Source organism: Heteronotia binoei, chromosome 6 (genome assembly GCF_032191835.1).
Source record: "Heteronotia binoei isolate CCM8104 ecotype False Entrance Well chromosome 6, APGP_CSIRO_Hbin_v1, whole genome shotgun sequence".
NCBI lineage: Eukaryota > Metazoa > Chordata > Lepidosauria > Squamata > Gekkonidae > Heteronotia > Heteronotia binoei.
In genome coordinates this window covers 141,022,109-141,043,572 of record NC_083228.1, presented here as the reverse complement: position 1 = coordinate 141,043,572, position 21,464 = coordinate 141,022,109, and positions in this window count along the sequence as shown.

Here is a 21,464-nt window from a genome sequence, read left to right as displayed (position 1 = left end):
CAGTCTTACTTTCGTTTTCACAGCCCCCAAATTCTGCTTGAAGAAGACCAAGTACGGTATGTGTTTGTGTGTGTGTGTGAGAGAGAGAGAGAGGGAGGGGGCAGAGAGGGGGGAATTCCCTGGTATGGAGGCCCACCCACCCCCTTTAGAAAGCGTGGGGGTGGGAAAGGAAATGTCTACTATGCACTCTATTATTCCCTATGTAGAACGATTCCCATAGAGAATAATAGGGAATTGATCCATGGGTATTGGTGGCTCTGGGGGGGGCTATTTTTTGAGGTAGAGGCACCAGATTTTTAGTATAGCAGCTAGTGCCTCTCCCCAAAATACCCCCCAAGTTTCAAAAATATTGGACCAGAGGGTCCAATTCTATGAGCCCCAAAAGATGGTGCCCCTATCCTTAATTATTTCCTATGGAAGAAAGGCATTTAAAAAGGCGTGCTGTCCATTTAAATGTGATGGCCAGAACTCCCTTGGAGTTCAATTATGCTTGTTACATCCTTGTTCCTGGCTCCACCTCCAATGTCTCCTGGCTCCACCCCCAAAGTCTCCTGGCTCCACCCCCAATTTCCCCAGGTTTTTCTTTAATTGGACTTGGCAACCCTATTCTCTACTTTCTCCATCCCATGCGTTATCTTGTAAACCTCTATAATGTCACCCCGCAGTCGACGTTTCGTCAAGCTAAAGAGCCCCAAGCATTTTAACCTTTCTTTATAGGGAAAGTGTTCCAGCCTTTTAATCATTCTAGTTGCCCTTCTCTGCACCTTCTCTAATGCTATAATATCCTTTTTGAGGTGCGGTGACCAGAATTGCACACAGTATTCCAAATGAGACCGCACCATCGATTTATACAGAAGCATTATGATACTGGCTGATTTGTTTTCAATTCCCTTCCTAATAATTCCCAGCATGGCGTTGGCCTTTTTTATGGCAATCGCACATTATCTTGACATTTTCAGTGAGTTCTCTACCACAACCCCAAGATCTCTCTCTTGGTCAGTCTCTGCCAGTTCACACCCCATCAACTTGTATTTGTAGCTGGGATTCTTGGCCCCAACGTGCATTACTTTGCACTTGGCCACATTGCACTTGGCCTAGTGAGGCCTGCAGGCTCCAGGAAGGTCTGCTTAGGAAGCCTACATCTCCCAGGATCCCCTCTGTCCCTCTGATTGGATAGCAAGGGGTTTGGAGGGAAACAGGCCCAGAGAGGGGAGGGACCTGGGAAGAGAATATAAAGGCCAAGCCCAGGAAGTGGGTGTTCTTTCCCTGGAAGGCTTAGCTGGAAGCAAGGGAAAGACTCTTACCCAAGGAGGTAAGTGCTGGTAAGAATAGGGACTGTAAGATAGACACATTAGGGCATTTGTTTATTTTCCCTTCACCCTTTTACTGGTTAATGCACCTTGTTAGTTTATATTGCACTGGAATAAACCTTTTTGTTGTTGTTCACTCTGCCTGGTCCTCACGCCTACGGCATTATTTGGCCTAGCTAAGGGAGGGCCAAAGGGCTTGGGAGGGTACTGTGGGCCTTCTCAAGGGGAACTCTTGACCCAGAGTGGTGACAGCAATTTGGTAAGATTCCTCTGAGTCATGACAATGTGGCACAGCCATGCCGTGGACTGAGAACTCCTCTACTGGAATACTTTTTTGCAATATACTTCTTGGGAGATTTATTTCCTGCGCTCAGAATCATGATTCTGTGACTGGGCAAAACTCTGCTGCATTAACCAGATATCCCATTTTCCATACTTGTCGTGTCAGTTGACTGATGCTTGTAGATGTACTGCCTTAGCATATAATGACCTGTGTTATCCTGGCCGCCTCGGGACCTCTTCTCTCTACATTCTAACGGAAACTCCTTAGAGCAAGGCTCTCTTGACTTCTGGCTCTCATGCTTATTTCTCTCTGTAAGCTATCACAGACATTGACTGGGATACAGGCAAAATAATAGGATCAGGCCTCGTTTTGGGCAGGAGCTCACTGGAGCAGAGTCTAGAACCTCTAACTCAGGGGTGTCAAACATGTAGCCCGGGGGCCGAATCAGGCCCCCGGAGGGCTCCTGATCAGGACCCCAAGCGACTGGCTGTCATCTGCTTTCTTCTCCCTCTCTTTTCCTTCCTTTGGTATCACAGCTTGCTTTGCCAGGTTTGCTCAATCGCACAGGAGCTACGGAGCAAAGCCTCTGTTTTCTCCATTGGCTGAGGCTCCTCCCATAGGGAGGAGGGAGAGCTTGCTTTGCCAGGCTCTCGATCACACAGCAGAGCTACTGAGCCTAGCTTCTCTTACTTCTGCTGGCTGAGGCCGGACAGTAGGTGATGGGAAAGACCTCAGCCTGAGACCATGGAGAGCTAAGGACGGGGGCTGTGGCTCAGTGGCAGAGCATCTGCTTCATGCAGAAGATCCCAGGTTCAATCCCTGGCATCTCCAGTTAAGAACATAAGAACATAAGAGAAGCCATGTTAGATCAGGCCGATGGCCCATCCAGTCCAACATTCTGTGTCACACAGCGGCCAAATATATATATATATATATACACACACATACACACTGTGGCTAATAGCCACTGATGGACCTCTGCTCCATATTTTTATCTAACCCCCTCTTGAAGGTGGCCATGCTTGTGGCCGCCACCACCTCCTGTGGCAGTGAATTCCACATGTTAATCACCCTTTGGGTGAAGAAGTACTTCCTTTTATCCGTTTTAACCTGTCTGCTCAGCAATTTCATCGAATGCCCACGAGTTCTCGTATTGTGAGAAAGGGAGAAAAGTACTTCTTTCTCTACTTTCTCCATCCCATGCATTATCTTGTAAACCTCTATCATGTCACCCCTCAGTCGACGTTTCTCCAAGCTAAAGAGCCCTAAGCGTTTCAACCTTTCTTCATAGGGAAGGTGTTCCAGCCCTTTAATCATTCTAGTTGCCCTTTTCTGAACTTTCTCCAATGCTATAATATCCTTGTTGAGGTGCGGCGACCAGAACTGCACACAGTACTCCAAATGAGACCGCACCATCGATTTATACAGGGGCATTATACAGGGGCGTTAAAAGGGCCAGGCAGTAGGTGAAGGGAAAGACCTCAGCCTGAGACCCTAGAGAACTGCGACCAGTCTGAGTAGACAATAGTGACTTTAATGGACCATGGACATTGATTCAGAAGAAGACAGCCTCGTGTATTCATGAATGCTTTTGTGCAAGCCATCCCCCCAACAAGATTACCCTGTGTTGCTCAAAGTTCAATAAATCAAGTGCCGCACTGCGTAGCTCTTTGCTGCTGCAGTTTGCAGTGTTCGGTCTGGACACCATCTGGGTAGCCTGCCTCAGATAGTTGGTATGCGGTAGGGTCATGTTGGCAAATAACACAACATTTATAATGTATGCGCTGAAGCTGGCAGGAGGTCTTGCGATTGTGCAGTTGGCATATATTCCCTCAGGCCATGTGCGTCGGCTTGGGTTTTTTCGAAGGCGGAAATAAAGATTCCGTAAAGGCAAAAGGTAAAAAGGGATGCTCAAGATTTTACGGCAAAGACGATGACCCTATATAGAACAAGCAGAAAAGTACAGAGGAGGACAACCAAGATGACGAGGGGGTTGGAACACCTTCCCTAGGAGCAGAGCTTTTTTTTTTTCTTTTTGACAGATTTTATTAAGAAATTAAATCAAAAGGGCTGTCCTATAGAGGAGGGTGTGGAATTGTTTTCTGTGGCCCCGGAAAGTAGGACCAGAACCAATGGGTTGAAATTAAATCAGAAGAGTTTCCGGCTCAACATTAGGAAGAACTTCCTGACCGTTAGAGCGGTTCCTCAGTGGAACAGGCTTCTTCCTTGGGAGGTGGTGGGCTCTCCTTCCTTGGAGGTTTTTCAACAAAGGGTAGATGGCCATCTGACAGTGATGAAGATCCCTTTAGCCTGGAGAGGAGGCGGCTGAGAGGTGATAGGATCGCCATCTTCAAGTACTTGAAGGGCTGTCCTATAGAGGATGGTGTGGAATTGTTTTCTGTGGCCCCGGAAGGTAGGACCAGAACCAATGGATTGAAATTAAATCAAAAGAGTTTCTGGCTCAACATTAGGAAGAACTTCCTGACCGTTAGAGCGCTTCCTCAGTGGAACAGGCTTCCTCGGGAGGTGGTGGGCTCTCCTTCCTTGGAGGTTTTTCCACAGAGGCTAGACGGCCAGCAATGCTGATCCTGTGAATTTAGGAGGAGGTTTTTGTGAGATTCCTGCATTGTGCAGAGGGTTGGACTAGATGACCCTGGAGGTCCCTTCCAACTCTATGATTCTATAAGTTTTCCGAAGGGTCAGGGTGGGGGAAGGGGAAGAAAGGGGCAAAAGAAAGAATTTTAAAAAGCTTCTACATTAGTTTAATTTATTTGATTTATATCCCGCCTTCCCCACCGAAGCAGGCTCAGGGCAGCTCACAAACATAATAAATAGCAATAAAAAACAGTTAAATTAAACATTAAATAAGCAATTCAAAACAGTTTAAACAATCTGGTGCTAATTCCGTATGATTTTGGACAGCAGTCAGTGTTCTCGGAGCTCCAGTTGGATCTAATATCACGGTGGTGGTCATCCTTCAGTTGAAAGCTAGCTGAAATGATATTGTCTTACAAACCTTGCAGAACTGGGCAAGGTCATGCAAGGCTCTGACCTCTTCAAGACGTTGGTTCCAATCACATAGCTCATTTGGCTTTTCATCATCCATCTCTATGGATATATAACAGAGATAATTGCAATGAAATAACTACAACAAGATCTCCATGAATAATATTGTTGTCGTTCAGTTGCACAGTCGAGTCCGACTCTTTGCGGCCCCGTGGACCGAGTCACACCAGGCCCTCCTGTCTTCCACCATCCTCCGAAGTCCGCTCAAATTCGTGTTTGTTACATCAGTAACGCTGTCCAGCCATCTCCTCTTTGGCTGCCCCCTTCTTCTTTTGCCTTCTGTCTTTCCCAGCATCAGGGTCTTCTCCAGCGAGTGCTCCCTTCTCATTGGGTGGCCAAAGGATTTGAGCTTCAGCTTCAGCATCTGACCTTCCAGAGAACAGTCAGGGTTGATTTCCCTTAGGACTGACTGACTGGATCTTCTTGCAGTCCAAGGGACTCTCAAGAGTCTTCTCCAGGGAGGGCTCCCTTCTCATTGGGTGGCCAAAGGATTTGAGCTTCAGCTTCAGCATCTGACCTTCCAGGGAACAGTCAGGGTTGATTTCCCTTAGGACTGACTGACTGGATCTTCTTGCAGTCCAAGGGACTCTCAAGAGTCTTCTCCAGGGAGGGCTCCCTTCTCATTGGGTGGCCAAAGCATTTGAGCTTCAGCTTCAGCATCTGACCTTCCAGGGAACAGTCAGGGTTGATTTCCCTTAGGACTGACTGACTGGATCTTCTTGCAGCCCAAGGGACTCTCAATATGCATATCACTATATTCATTCTGTGTGTCCATTCATTTATGTGAGATTAGCCTGTTGTTCAAGTCGGGATACCCATATTTAGAATCACAGAATCATAGAGTTGGAAGGGACCTCCAGGGTCATCTAGTCCAACCCCCTGCACAATGCAAGAAACTCACAAATACCTCCCCCTAAATTCACAGGATCTTCATTGCTGTCAGATGGCCATCCAGCCTCTGTTTAAAAACCTCCAAGGAAGGAGAACCCACCACCTCCCGAGGAAGCCTGTCCAACTGAGGAACTGCTCTCACGGTCAGGAAGTTCTTCCTAATGTTGAGCTGGAAACGCTTTTGATTTAATTTCCACCCATTGGTTCTGGTTCTACCTTCTGGGGCCACAGAAAACAATTCCACACCCTCCTCTATATGACAGCCCTTCAGGTACTTGAAGATGGCGATATTTGTTTGAAACCAACTATAGAACGCAGTTCCGACTGTCTTGGTGTCAGGGAGTGTGGCCTAATATACAAATGAGTTCCCGCTGGGTTTTTTCTACAAAAAAAGCCCTGCCTAGGAGGAAAGACTGAAGAATCTGGGACTTTTCAGCTTATACAAGAGACGACTAAGAGGGGGAAACGGTAGAGGTTTCTAAAATTATGCATGGGGTAGACAGGCTTGACAAAGAGTACTTTTTCTCCCTCTCCCAAAATATGAGAAATCAAGAACGCAAGTTCTGCTCAGGAACTGAGTCCAATCCCAGTGGAAGCTGGGTTCAGGTCACCGGCTTAAGGTTGACTCAGCCTTCCATCCTTCGGAGGTCGGTCAAATGAGTCCCCAGCTTGCTGGGGGGTAAGCGTAGATGACTGGGAAAGGCAATGGCAAACCACCCCATAACAAAAAGTCTGCCATGAAAATGTCATGATGTGACGTCACCCCGGAGTCGGAAACGACTGGTGCTCAGCACCGGCTCTAGGGCGGTGGCATCCCAGGCAGGGTCCCTGCCCACTGCCCCCCTGCTGCCCTCTCTCCCTCCCTCTGCAGTGCTGCAATGCAGCGTCGCACTCCGTCACCCCCCATCAGAGCGCGTGGTGCCAAGGCTGGCCCTACTGGCTTTAATGCGGGCGGTGCACCATCTAATCCTTTGAAGCGTGCGTGGGAGAAGGCTTCTCCCCCGTCCTTCCTGGAACCGGAAGTGAGGGGGAGCGAAGCCTTCTCCCACGTGCGCTTCAAAGGATTAGACGCCGCGCCAGCCGTATCAAATCCGGTAGGCCCTAGCCTTGGCGCACTCCTCTGATCACGCCGGGGGGGGGGCAAAGCGCAAGGGAAGGGAGGGGGCAGGAGTGGGGAGACAGGTAGGCAAGCAAACTAGGCGGTTGTCGTGGGCACCGGGAGTAGGGGAGCACAATTCGGTACCCCCTCCTCCCAGCACCCTAGGTAACTACCTAGTTTGCCTAGTGGGCAAGCCGGCCTCGCTGACTACCTTTACCTTTACAATATATTGTGCTCCCAGGAATGTTTGGCATGGTTATGCGACATTAGAGAATAATCGCTCAGAAAAGTTTCGGTGGTTATAAGCCATGTCTTCGTTCTATTTGTTATAGCTCAGCTTCCGCCTGTTGTTTTGCCCGCCTGGAGGCTGGCAACCCCACCCGCTAGAGGACATCCTGGCATTCCAGCAGTCCTTGAAAGATTGCCATGTAATGAATGCCTCTTGCATAATTAAACAATTAGCCAAGTGCTCCGGGAGATCAGACCGTGTCAGGTTTCGAGAGGCTCCGAGAGACCTAAAAGAGCAGCGATAGTTTAGCCAAAATGAGCCTATTTTCTGCTTCAGCGTCGGGTCTGCCCGCAGAGAGCTGATCTTGCGAGAGAGGTGGTGGGAGGCGAGCGAGCGAGCCCCCCACCCCACCCCTGAGAGGCCCGGAGAACACAATTAGAATTAATGCTGCAGAATAAGCTGTCGTTCTGTGGGAAATTGGCCCGGAAATATTGCAATATTTATGCCCCAAGCCAACAAGAACAAAAAAACCAGTAATTCGGAGGCAGGAAATAAGAAATGAATCCACTCTGATTCAGGAGATGAAGCCACACAGCCGGGAAATCTGGGGAGGGTGGGGGTCAAGAAAGAATAAAACGGTTTTGCTCGAGATCTTCTCTGTCATTCTCCCTTGGCGTTTATCGGCTTCCTTCATTTATACTAGGGGTGGCCGAACTTGCTTAACGTAAGAGCCACATAGAACAAATGTCAAATAGAGGCAAGGAGAGCCAGTTTGGTGCAGGAGAGCCAGTCTGGTGTAGTGGTTAAGTGTGTGGACTCTTATCTGGGAGAACCGGGTTTGATTCCCCACTCCTCCACTTGCACCTGCTGGAATGGCCTTGGGTCAGCCATAGCTCTGGCAGAGGTTGTCCTTGAAAGGGCAGCTGCTGTGAGAGCCCTCTCCAGCCCCACCCACCTCACTGGGTGTCTGTTGTGGGGGAGGAAGGGAAAGGAGATGGTGAGCCGCTCTGAGACTCTTTGGAGTGGAGGGCGGGATATAAATCCAATATCTTCATCTACCTCACAGGGTGTCTGTTGTGGGGGAGGAAGGGAAAGGAGATTGTGAGCCGCTCTGAGACTCTTTGGAGTGGAGGGCGGGATATAAATCCAATATCTTCCAATATCTTCATCTTCTTCTTTGCGAGCCGCAAGACTCTAACAGCAGACGTTTGAGAGCTGCAAGGCAGGAAGGAAGGCAAATAAATAGGGGAGGAAAAAGCGGAAAGAAAGCAACTTTAACTTTAAATGCATTCTCCAAGATGCCAGGCGACTTGGCTTGGAGAAGCTAAAGAGAGAAATGCCTTCTCCAAGCTGGTCAATGGGGAGGTGGGGGCTCCTGAGCTGCAGTTTGGCCACCCCTGATTTACACCCTGCCTTTCTCCCCCATGGTGACTCAGCGTACACTGCTCTCCTTGCCTCTATTTTAGCCTCACAACAACCTGTGAAATGGGTTCGCCTGAGAGAGGGCAACTAGCCTATGGAAGAAGAAGAAGGAAGAGGAGAAGAAGAGGAAGAGGAGAAGGAGGAGATTGAATTTATACCCCGTCCTTCACTCACAGTCTCAGAGTGGCTTACAATCTCCTTATCAGACACCCAGTGAGGTAGGTAGGGCTGAGAGAAGACACCCAAGGTCACCCAACAGCTGCATGTGGAGGAGGAGTGGGGAATCAAACCTGGTTCTCCGGATAAGAGTCCGCCGCTCTTTGTCAAGCATTAGATCTTAAAGTAACCAGTCCTTGAAGTTTGAAACAAAGTATGGTTTATTGATAATCCATGTGGCTCAGCCGAGCTAAGAATTGGAACCGATACAGAGTAACAATAAAATGCATACTTAAAGATGGCACATCAAAGGTTCTATAAACAATTCTGCATTCCCTAAACAACTCTCCATTCACGTGTGAAAATTCTCACTGTAACTGCTTTATCTCTATTGCGGTCAGCTCTTCCTGGGTTCCAGCCTGGCTGGCATGTGAAATTAGTTCCAGGAGGTTTTATCTTCAAAGCATGCATTCCTGCATTTGTTAGCGAAAGCGAAAGAGACAAACGGGGTCCTCATTACTTTGATGTGCATAGTTTAATTCAGGTTAGTAACATTTCTATAAACTGTTAACTATAATCAGAAAAATAGACAATGCTTGACACTCTTAACCACTCCACCAAATTGGCTCTCAAGTTTCCATGGTAGACTAGAGATTCGAACCCAAGTCTCTCAGATCCTCATTCAACACTCATTGACTTACTTCTCTCTCCATTCTGCATCATGCTCTCTCTCCCCAAAGGCTTCTTTGGCAGTTCTGTGGCTGCTGCGTTTTTGGAGTAGAGGGGCTACAGAATAGGTACTTAAACAAACACATCCATTCAAGTCAGAAACAGAGCCCGCTTTCCACCGATATCGAAAGGGCAAACAATAGCACAATCTCTGCAACTCTGAAGGACTCTTTCTGCAGAGTACCTGTCATTTCAAAGAGAGACTCGGAATCTTCTTAGCTCTCACCCGCTGAAACAAATAGGATTTAAAAGCACCTCATATCGGTTCGACTTTAGGTAGATTCAAAGCGAGCAAACACAATCCTACCTCGAATGCTGCAGGAAAATGGTTTCAATAGACACTCCGTCTCTATTTGTTAACTTTAAAAGTGGGGAGGAAAGAGGTTGCATGAGGACAACATGGGGGGGGGGGGAATTAATGCCCTCCTTTCCCAGTCCCCGTGGTGCAGAGTGGTAAAGCAGCAGCACTACAGTACTGTGGTCCGAACTCTCTGCTCACGACCTGAGTTCGAATCCGGCGGAAGCTGGATTCAGGTAGCCGACCCAAGAAGAAGATGATATTGGATTTATATCCCGCCCTTCACTCCGAAGAGTCTCAGAGCGGCCTACAATCTCCTTTCCCTTCCTCCCCCACAACAGACACCCTGTGAAGTGGGTGGGGCTGGAGAGGGCTCTCACAGCAGCTGCCCTTTCAAGGACACAGTCTCAGAGTGGCCTACAATCTCCTTTACCTTCTTCCCCCACAAAAGTCACCCTGTGTGGTGGGTGGGGCTGGAGAGGGCTCTCACAGCAGCTGCCCTTTCAAGGACACAGTCTCAGAGTGGCCTACAATTTCCTTTCCCTTCCTCCCCCACAACAGACACCCTGTAAGGTGGATGGGGCTGGAGAGGGCTCTCACAGCAGCTGCCCTTTCAAGGACAACCTCTGCCAGAGCTATGGCTGACCCAAGGCCATTCCAGCAGCTGCAAGTGGAGGAGTGGGGAATCAAACCCGGTTCTCCCAGATAAGAGTCCGCGTACTTAATCACTACACCAAAGCGGCTCTCCAAGGTTGACTCAGCCTTCCATCCTTCTGAGGTCGGTAGAATGAGTACCCAGCTTGCTGGGGGGAAAGTGTAAAAGACTGGGGAAGGCAATGGCAAACCACTGCCGTGAAAACGTTGTGAAAGCAACGTCACCCGAGTCGGAAACGACTGGTGCTTGCACAGGGGACCTTTCCTTTCCTTTTTCCCTGTCCCACAATCTCAATCCATTTCAACCACCCTCCCAACTTCTTCTTTTTTTTTTTTAAATGTAATGTGATCTCAGTGTGGCCTCCTCCGGTCCAAGGGAGGTTAAGGTGGCTCACAACGTAGATGAAATGCGTAGAATAAAATACATTAAACATACAAAACCTGTTTTGTATGCGGACTGATGTTAATATTACCTGTGTTCCTGCCTGGCTTATTGGAGCCTTTAGTCTGAGCTTGGGGTCTTGGGAACAAAGGGTGGTAGGATCCAAATTCCTGCCGTCCTGCTCCAGTAAAAGGCCCCCTGCTGATTTGGATGATCCAATGGTGTCATCAGGAGATGAGGGAGAATCATAGAGTTGAAAGAGGCCATAGAGGTCATCCAGTCCAACCCAATGCAGGATCAGCCTTCAGCATCCCAGACAAGTGTTTGTCCAACTGCTGTAAAAATTACCAGTAAGTAGGGCTGCTATGTTCAACTCAAGAAATATCAGGGGACTTTGGGGGTGGAGCCAGGAGACTTTGGAGGTGGAGCCAGGAGACTTTGGAGGTGGAGCCAGGAGACTTTGCGGGTGGAGCCAAAAGACTTTGGAGGTGCAGCCAGGAGACTTTGGAGGTGGAGCCAGGAGACTTTGGGGGTGCAGCCAGGAGACTTTGGGGGTAGAGCCAGGAGACTTTGGGGGTGCAGCCAGGAGACTTTGGAGGTGGAGCCAGGAGACTTTGGGGTGCAGCCAGGAGACTTTGGAGGTGGAGCCAGGAGACTTTGGGGGTGCAGCCAGGAGACTTTGGGGGTAGAGCCAGGAGACTTTGGAGGTGGAGCCAGGAGACTTTGGGGTGCAGCCAGGAGACTTTGGAGGTGGAGCCAGGAGACTTTGGGGTGCAGCCAGGAGACTTTGGAGGTGGAGCCAGGAGACTTTGGGGGTGCAGCCAGGAGACTTTGGGGGTAGAGCCAGGAGACTTTGGAGGTGGAGCCAGGAGACTTTGGGGTGCAGCCAGGAGACTTTGGAGGTGGAGCCAGGAGACTTTGGGGTGCAGCCAGGAGACTTTGGAGGTGGAGCCAGGAGACTTTGGGGGTGCAGCAAGGAGACTTTGGAGGTGGAGCCAGGAGACTTTGGGGGTGCAGCCAGGAGACTTTGGGGGTAGAGCCAGGAGACTTTGGAGGTGGAGCCAGGAGACTTTGGGGGTGCAGCCAGGAGACTTTGGAGGTGGAGCCAGGAGACTTTGGAGGTGGAGCCAGGAGACTTTGCGGGTGGAGCCAAAAGACTTTGGAGGTGCAGCCAGGAGACTTTGGAGGTGGAGCCAGGAGACTTTGGGGGTGCAGCCAGGAGACTTTGAGGGTAGAGCCAGGAGACTTTGGGGGTGCAGCCAGGAGACTTTGGAGGTGGAGCCAGGAGACTTTGGGGTGCAGCCAGGAGACTTTGGAGGTGGAGCCAGGAGACTTTGGGGGTGCAGCCAGGAGACTTTGGGGGTAGAGCCAGGAGACTTTGGGGTGCAGCCAGGAGACTTTGGAGGTGGAGCCAGGAGACTTTGGGGTGCAGCCAGGAGACTTTGGAGGTGGAGCCAGGAGACTTTGGGGTGCAGCCAGGAGACTTTGGAGGTGGAGCCAGGAGACTTTGGGGGTGGAGCCAGGAGACTTTGGAGGTGGAGCCAGGAGACTTTGGGGTGCAGCCAGGAGACTTTGGAGGTGGAGCCAGGAGACTTTGGGGGTGCAGCCAGGAGACTTTGGGGGTAGAGCCAGGAGACTTTGGAGGTGGAGCCAGGAGACTTTGGGGTGCAGCCAGGAGACTTTGGAGGTGGAGCCAGGAGACTTTGGGGGTGCAGCAAGGAGACTTTGGAGGTGGAGCCAGGAGACTTTGGGGGTGCAGCCAGGAGACTTTGGGGGTAGAGCCAGGAGACTTTGGGGGTGCAGCCAGGAGACTTTGGAGGTGGAGCCAGGAGACTTTGGGGTGCAGCCAGGAGACTTTGGAGGTGGAGCCAGGAGACTTTGGGGGTGCAGCCAGGAGACTTTGGGGGTAGAGCCAGGAGACTTTGGAGATGGAGCCAGGAGACTTTGGGGTGCAGCCAGGAGACTTTGGAGGTGGAGCCAGGAGACTTTGGGGTGCAGCCAGGAGACTTTGGAGGTGGAGCCAGGAGACTTTGGGGGTGCAGCCAGGAGACTTTGGGGGTAGAGCCAGGAGACTTTGGAGGTGGAGCCAGGAGACTTTGGGGTGCAGCCAGGAGACTTTGGAGGTGGAGCCAGGAGACTTTGGGGGTGCAGCAAGAAGACTTTGGAGGTGGAGCCAGGAGACTTTGGGGGTGCAGCCAGGAGACTTTGGGGGTGCAGCCAGGAGACTTTGGAGGTGGAGCCAGGAGACTTTGGGGGTGCAGCCAGGAGACTTTGGGGGTAGAGCCAGGAGACTTTGGAGGTGGAGCCAGGAGACTTTGGGGGTGCAGCCAGGAGACTTTGGAGGTGGAGCCAGGAGACTTTGGAGGTGGAGCCAGGAGACTTTGCGGGTGGAGCCAAAAGACTTTGGAGGTGCAGCCAGGAGATTTTGGAGGTGGAGCCAGGAGACTTTGGGGGTGCAGCCAGGAGATTTTGGGGGTAGAGCCAGGAGACTTTGGGGGTGCAGCCAGGAGACTTTGGAGGTGGAGCCAGGAGACTTTGGGGTGCAGCCAGGAGACTTTGGAGGTGGAGCCAGGAGACTTTGGGGGTGCAGCCAGGAGACTTTGGGGGTAGAGCCAGGAGACTTTGGAGGTGGAGCCAGGAGACTTTGGGGTGCAGCCAGGAGACTTTGGAGGTGGAGCCAGGAGACTTTGGGGTGCAGCCAGGAGACTTTGGAGGTGCAGCCAGGAGACTTTGGGGGTGCAGCCAGGAGACTTTGGGGGTAGAGCCAGGAGACTTTGGAGGTGGAGCCAGGAGACTTTGGGGTGCAGCCAGGAGACTTTGGAGTTGGAGCCAGGAGACTTTGGGGTGCAGCCAGGAGACTTTGGAGGTGGAGCCAGGAGACTTTGGGGGTGCAGCAAGGAGACTTTGGAGGTGGAGCCAGGAGACTTTGGGGGTGCAGCCAGGAGACTTTGGGGGTGCAGCCAGGAGACTTTGGAGGTGGAGCCAGGAGACTTTGGGGGTGCAGCCAGGAGACTTTGGGGGTAGAGCCAGGAGACTTTGGAGGTGGAGCCAGGAGACTTTGGGGGTGCAGCCAGGAGACTTTGGAGGTGGAGCCAGGAGACTTTGGAGGTGGAGCCAGGAGACTTTGCGGGTGGAGCCAAAAGACTTTGGAGGTGCAGCCAGGAGACTTTGGAGGTGGAGCCAGGAGACTTTGGGGGTGCAGCCAGGAGACTTTGGGGGTAGAGCCAGGAGACTTTGGGGGTGCAGCCAGGAGACTTTGGAGGTGGAGCCAGGAGACTTTGGGGTGCAGCCAGGAGACTTTGGGGGTAGAGCCAGGAGACTTTGGAGGTGGAGCCAGGAGACTTTGGGGTGCAGCCAGGAGACTTTGGAGGTGGAGCCAGGAGACTTTGGGGTGCAGCCAGGAGACTTTGGAGGTGGAGCCAGGAGACTTTGGGGGTGCAGCCAGGAGACTTTGGGGGTAGAGCCAGGAGACTTTGGAGGTGGAGCCAGGAGACTTTGGGGTGCAGCCAGGAGACTTTGGAGGTGGAGCCAGGAGACTTTGGGGTGCAGCCAGGAGACTTTGGAGGTGGAGCCAGGAGACTTTGGGGGTGCAGCAAGGAGACTTTGGAGGTGGAGCCAGGAGACTTTGGGGGTGCAGCCAGGAGACTTTGGGGGTGCAGCCAGGAGACTTTGGAGGTGGAGCCAGGAGACTTTGGGGGTGCAGCCAGGAGACTTTGGGGGTAGAGCCAGGAGACTTTGGAGGTGGAGCCAGGAGACTTTGGGGGTGCAGCCAGGAGACTTTGGAGGTGGAGCCAGGAGACTTTGGAGGTGGAGCCAGGAGACTTTGCGGGTGGAGCCAAAAGACTTTGGAGGTGCAGCCAGGAGACTTTGGGGGTGCAGCCAGGAGACTTTGGGGGTAGAGCCAGGAGACTTTGGGGGTGCAGCCAGGAGACTTTGGAGGTGGAGCCAGGAGACTTTGGGGTGCAGCCAGGAGACTTTGGAGGTGGAGCCAGGAGACTTTGGGGGTGCAGCCAGGAGACTTTGGGGGTAGAGCCAGGAGACTTTGGAGGTGGAGCCAGGAGACTTTGGGGTGCAGCCAGGAGACTTTGGAGGTGGAGCCAGGAGACTTTGGGGTGCAGCCAGGAGACTTTGGAGGTGGAGCCAGGAGACTTTGGGGGTGCAGCAAGGAGACTTTGGAGGTGGAGCCAGGAGACTTTGGGGGTGCAGCCAGGAGACTTTGGGGGTGCAGCCAGGAGACTTTGGAGGTGGAGCCAGGAGACTTTGGGGGTGCAGCCAGGAGACTTTGGGGGTAGAGCCAGGAGACTTTGGAGGTGGAGCCAGGAGACTTTGGGGGTGCAGCCAGGAGACTTTGGAGGTGGAGCCAGGAGACTTTGGGGGTGCAGCCAGGAGACTTTGGGGGTAGAGCCAGGAGACTTTGGAGGTGGAGCCAGGAGACTTTGGGGTGCAGCCAGGAGACTTTGGAGGTGGAGCCAGGAGACTTTGGGGTGCAGCCAGGAGACTTTGGAGGTGGAGCCAGGAGACTTTGGGGGTGCAGCAAGGAGACTTTGGAGGTGGAGCCAGGAGACTTTGGAGGTGGAGCCAGGAGACTTTGGGGTGCAGCCAGGAGACTTTGGGGGTGGAGCCAGGAGACTTTGGAGGTGGAGCCAGGAGACTTTGGGGTGCAGCCAGGAGACTTTGGAGGTGGAGCCAGGAGACTTTGGGGGTGCAGCCAGGAGACTTTGGGGGTAGAGCCAGGAGACTTTGGGGGTGCAGCCAGGAGACTTTGGGGGTAGAGCCAGGAGACTTTGGGGGTGCAGCCAGGAGACTTTGGAGGTGGAACCAGGAGACTTTGGGGTGCAGCCAGGAGACTTTGGAGGTGGAGCCAGGAGACTTTGGGGGTGCAGCCAGGAGACTTTGGGGGTAGAGCCAGGAGACTTTGGAGGTGGAGCCAGGAGACTTTGGGGTGCAGCCAGGAGACTTTGGAGGTGGAGCCAGGAGACTTTGGGGTGCAGCCAGGAGACTTTGGAGGTGGAGCCAGGAGACTTTGGGGGTGCAGCAAGGAGACTTTGGAGGTGGAGCCAGGAGACTTTGGAGGTGGAGCCAGGAGACTTTGGGGTGCAGCCAGGAGACTTTGGGGGTGGAGCCAGGAGACTTTGGAGGTGGAGCCAGGAGACTTTGGGGTGCAGCCAGGAGACTTTGGAGGTGGAGCCAGGAGACTTTGGGGGTGCAGCCAGGAGACTTTGGGGGTGGAGCCAGGAGACTTTGGGGGTAGAGCCAGGAGACTTTGGGGGTGGAGCCAGGAGACTTTGGGGGTGGAACCAGGAGACTTTGGAGGTGGAACCAGGAGACTTTGGGGGTGAAGCCAGGGACAAGGGTGTAACAAACACAAGTGAACTCCAAAGGGACTTCTGGCCATCGCATTTAAAGGGACCTCACACCTTTTTGGAAGAGCCCCGTGGCACAGAGTGTTAAAGCTGCTGTTCTGCAGTCCTAAGCTCCGCTCACGGCCTGTGTTCGATCCCTGGTGGAAGCTGGGCTTTCAGGTAGCCGGCTCGAGGCCGACTCGTACCGATTTCGCACACAGCTTACCCCGCGGTCACTTTCCTGTCCTCTGCGCAGCTTCCGTCGGATTTCCCACTATCTGTGCCAGAGTTACAGGAAGCGTCGTGGATTTCACGTAGCAAACATAAACCGCTAAAACCCAGTTTACATTTGCTACGCAAAAGCCGCGGCACTTCCTGTAACTCCGGCCCAGATAGTGGGAAATCCGACGGACGCTGCGCAGAGAACAAGAACGTGACCGCGGGGTAAGCTGTGTGCGAAAACGGTCTCAGTCTTCCATCCTTCCGAAGTCGGCAAATGAGTCCCCAGCTTGCTGGGGGGAAAGTGTAGATGACTGGGGAAGGCAAGGGCAAACCGCCCCGTCAAAAGTCTGCCGTGAAAACGTTGTGAAAGCAACGTCACCCCAGAGGCGGAAACGACTGGTGCTTGCACAGGGGACTACCTCGACCTTTTTAGATAAGGTTGACTCAGCCTTCCATCCTTCCAAGGTCGGTAAAATGAGTCCCCAGCTTGCTGGGGGTAAAAGGGTGGATGACTGGGGAAGGCAATGGCAAACCACCCGCCAAAAGTCTGCCAAGAAAACATTGTAAGACCTCCACATTCAGAGGCACCAAACCTCTCGATCCCAAGGCCAGGAGGCAACATCAAAGGAAGGCCTCAATGACTCTAAGCCTTGTCATTGACGCTCCAGAGGAATGGGTTGGTCTCTTTCTGAGAGAGGACGCTGGACTAGGTGGGCCACTGGTGCGATCCAGCAGGGCTTTTCTGGTGACCTTAAAGACGTGTCCTTTAAAAAAAGCACATTTCCTCCTTTTTTTCCTGTGCTAATAAACAGAGAGTCTGTTTCAAATAGCAAAGACAAAAGGGTTAACCCCCCTTCTTCCTTTCCTGAGGCAAATCGTGGCTGTCCAGGCAGGTGGAACAAAGCGTGCTTTCAAGCACCCAAAATAAAGCCACGTTCGACATCCTCGCGTTTCTTAATTGCCTCCCTTTCCAGTGCTGCTGTGTTGCACTGAAATGGCTTCTATCTACAAATAACATTTATTAGAGGGTTGGAGGTGGGGTTGTCATTTGCAAAAAGGGACCGATTTATTTTATTGCCGTGCACAAAAACTGGTCCGTCTTCGGCACTTTGTAATTATTGCTTTTATTGGTATCATCACCACGGACGGCCAGGAGAAGGAATTTGTAAGATGTCGGAGGGCGTGCTTTTAGCTGGTGGGGTTGGGGGAGACATAGGCACGAAGTGGTTAGAGTGTGGAATTAGGATCTGAGAGACCCAGGTTCAAATCCCCACTCTGCCATGATAGCGTTGCCAGCTTCCAGGTGGGGCCTGGAGATTGCCCGCTCTTACAACTGATCTCCAGCTGGCAGACATCATAGGTTGCCAACCCCAGGTGGGGACAGGGAATCTTCCGATTTGGAGTCCCTCCCCCTTCTTCAGGGTTATCAGAAAGCGGGGGCGGAGGGAATGTCTGCTGGGCACTCCATTATTCCCTATGGAAGATGGAATAATGGAGAATTGATCCGCAGTTATCTGGGGTTCTGGGGGGGCTGTTTTTTGAGGTAGAGGCACCAGATTTTCAGTATAGCATCCAGTGCCACTCCCCAAAATACCCCCCCGCCACGCTTCAAAAAGATTGGACCAGTGGATTCAATTGTCTGCTGGGCACTCCATTATTCCCTATGGAAGATGGAATAATGGAGAATTGATCCGCAGTTATCTGGGGTTCTGGGGGGGCTGTTTTTTGAGGTAGAGGCACCAGACTTTCAGTATAGCATCCAGTGCCACTCCCCCAAATACCCCCCAAGTTTCAAAATGATTGGACCAGGGGATCCAATTCTACGAGCCCCCAAAGAAGGTGCCTCTATCCATTCTTTCCTATGGAAGAAAGGCGTTTAAAAAGGTGTGCGGTCCCTTGAAATGTGATGGCCGGAACTCCCTTTGGAGTTCAATGACGCTTGTCACACCCTTGCTCCTGGCTCCACCCCCCAAAGTCTCCTGGCCCCACCCCCAAAGTCCCCAGATATTTCTTGAATTGGACTTGGCAACCCTAAGAGATCAGCTCCCCCTGGAGAAAACGGCTGCTTTCAAAGGTGGACTCTAAGGCAGGGGTGGCCAACGGTAGCTCTCTAGGTTGTTTTTTTTTTTTTACTACAATTCCCATCAGCCCCAGCCAGCATGGCCAGTGGCTGGGGCTGATGGGAGCTGTAGGCAAAAAAAACATCCGGAGAGCTGCCGTTGGCCACCCCTGCTCTATGGCATTGTTCCCTGCTGAGGCCCCTCCCCTCCCAAACCCCGCCCTCCCCTAGCTCCACCCCCAAATCTCCAGGATGACCTTGGGCTGGTCACATGCACTCAGCCTAACCTGTTGTGAGGATAAAAACGGAAGAGAGGAGACTGATGTAATCTACGTCGGGTCTCCACTGGGGAGGAAAAGGAAGTATAAGTGAATTAAATAACAAATAACCACAGTCAGGGCTTTTTTTGGTAGAAAAAGCCCAGCAGGGACTAATTTGCATATAAGGCCACACCCCCAAGCCAGCCGGAACTGCAATCCGGTGTGTTACGGCTCCCAAAAAAAAAAAAAAAGGCCTGGTCACAGTGCAGGAGAAGGGGCACTTGGATAAGAAATTATTGTGGAAGAAAGAGTTATACATACACGCCCTCTTCCAAGGCCACTTTCTGGGTCAAATTAGCAGGCCTGGACAGGCGCTTTTGAATTTTTTTACAAGGTTCCCATCTCTTGAGAGTCTTCTGGAAGACGAGATCCAATCAGCCAGTCCTATAGGAAATCAAGCCCGACTGTTCCCCGGAAGGTCAGATGCTGAAGCTGAAGCTCCAATCCTTTGGCCACCCAATGAGAAGGAAGCACTCCCTGGAGAAGACTCTTGAGAGTCCCTTGGACTGCAAGAAGATCCAATCAGCCGGTCCTAACGGAAATCAACCCAGACTGTTCCCTGGAAGGTCAGATGCTGAAGCTGAAGCTCAAATCCTTTGGCCACCCAATGAGAAGGGACCATTCCCTGGAGAAGGCTCTTGAGAGTCCCTTGGACTGCAAGAAGATCCAATCAGTCAGTCCTAAGGAAAATCAACCCCGACTGTTCCCTGGAAGGTCAGATGCTGAAGCTGAAGCTCAAATCCTTTGGCCACCCAATGAGAAGGGACCATTCCCTGGAGAAGGCTCTGAGAGTCCCTTGGACTGCAAGAAGATCCAATCAGTCAGTCCTAAGGGAAATCAACCCAGACTGTTCCCTGGAAGGTCAGATGCTGAAGCTGAAGCTCAAATCCTTTGGCCACCCAATGAGAAGGGAGCACTCCCTGGAGAAGACTCTTGAGAGTCCCTTGGACTGCAAGAAGATCCAATCAGTCAGTCCTAAGGGAAATCAACCCAGACTGTTCCCTGGAAGGTCAGATACTGAAGTTCCAATACTTTGGCCACCCAATGAGAAGGGAGCACTCCCTGGAGAAGACCCTGATGCTGGGAAAGACAAAAGGCAAAAGAAGAAGGGGATGGCAAAAGATGAGATGGCTGGACAGCGTTACTGATGTAACAAACACAAAGTTGGGCAGCATTCGGAGGACTGTGGAAGAAACGAGGGCCTGGCTTGACTTGGTCCATGGGGTCGCAAAGAGTCAGACTCGACTGTGCGACTGAACAACAAAAATCTCAGACCTCAAATCGCTAATGTCCAGTTTGATTCTGAGGCTCGACTCTTCTGTGTTCTCGTATTAGGCTTAAGTTGCTTTCAGGTGTGATGGGAAATACATGTTATATTCAGAGGCTTCGAGTGGCAATAATTGGAGTCGAGGCTTAAGGTTATCAAAAGAAATAAAGTTTACTAGAAAACATCAGGATAGGGTACTTGGGATAAAACAGAAAAACAATTTAGCATACCAGCTAGTCTAAGTTCGTCCTACATGGCTACAACCCCTTTGTCCTCACAGTTCTTCTTCCCAAAGAGCATTTCGCCAGGAAGAAGAGCAATTCAGCTTGCATACAAGATCACAGCATTTCACACCTAACATCCATTCTGACCAATGTCGTGTTCACATCTTTCTCGGGTAAAGAAAGATTCCGCTTACAATTGGGTTTAGGTTACAATACATCACTTCCTCTATCAGGTAAACAAACAGTTAACTCTATAATGGCTGATCCATATTGGATCAGGCCAATGGCCCATCCAGTCCAACACTCTTTAATGGATCAGGCCAATGGCCCTTTAATCATTCTAGTTGCCCTTTTCTGGACTTTCTCCAATGCTATAATATCCTTTTTGAGGTGCGGCAACCAGAACTGCACACAGTACTCCAAATGAGACCGCACCATCGATTTATACAGGGGCATTATGATACTGGCTGATTTGTTTTCAATTCCCTTCCTAATAATTCCCAGCATGACGTTGGCCTTTTTTTTATTGCAAACGCACACTGTCTTGACATTTTCAGTGAGTTATCTACCACGACCCCAAAATCTCTCTCTTGGTCAGTCTCTGCCAGTTCATACCCCATCAACTTGTATTTGTAGCTGGGATTCTTGGCCCCAAGGTGCATTACTTTGCACTTGGCCACATTGAACCGCATCTGCCACGTTGATGCCCACTCACCCAGCCTCAGCAGATCCCTTTGGAGTTCCTCACAATCCTCTCTGGTTCTCACCACCCTGAACAATTTAGTGTCATCCGCAAACTTGGCCACTTCACTGCTCACTCCCAACTCTAAATCATTTATGAACAAGTTAAAGAGCATGGGACCCAGTACCGAGCCCTGCGGCACCCCACTGCTTACCGTCCTCCACTGCGAAGACTGCCCATTTATACTCACTCTCTGCTTCCTATTACTCAGCCAGTTTTTGATCCACAAGAGGACCTGTCCTTTTACTCCATGACTCTCAAGCTTTCTAAGGAGCCTTTGATGAGGAACTTTATCAAAGTTATGTACATAGCTTGTATTCCAACAAGGTGCCTCCTAGGAGCTGAGCTTTCTTCAAGGAGAAAGGAGAGCATTTGTCATGCAAATGAGCATTCTGCCCAAGGCACATTGAGTTACTTACTGCTTTCTCTCAGCCCCACCTACCTTACAGGGTGTCTGTTGGGGGTGGGGGGAGGTAAAAGAGATTGTAAGCCGCTCTGAGACACTGAGATTCAGAATATAGGGTGGGATATAAATCCAATATCTTCTCCTTCTGGCAGGAAAATACAGACCTTTCCTCCTCTTATTTTAAAGCTCAAGATTGGTAGCCCTGTTAATCAGTCTGCAGCAGTAGAAAAAGAAGCCCCATGGCACAGAGTGGTAAAGTTGCAGTACTGCAGTCCAAGCTCTCTGCTCACAACCTGAGTTCGATCCCGGTGGAAACTGGCTTCAGGTAACTGGCTCCAGGTTGACTCAGCCTTCCATCCTTCC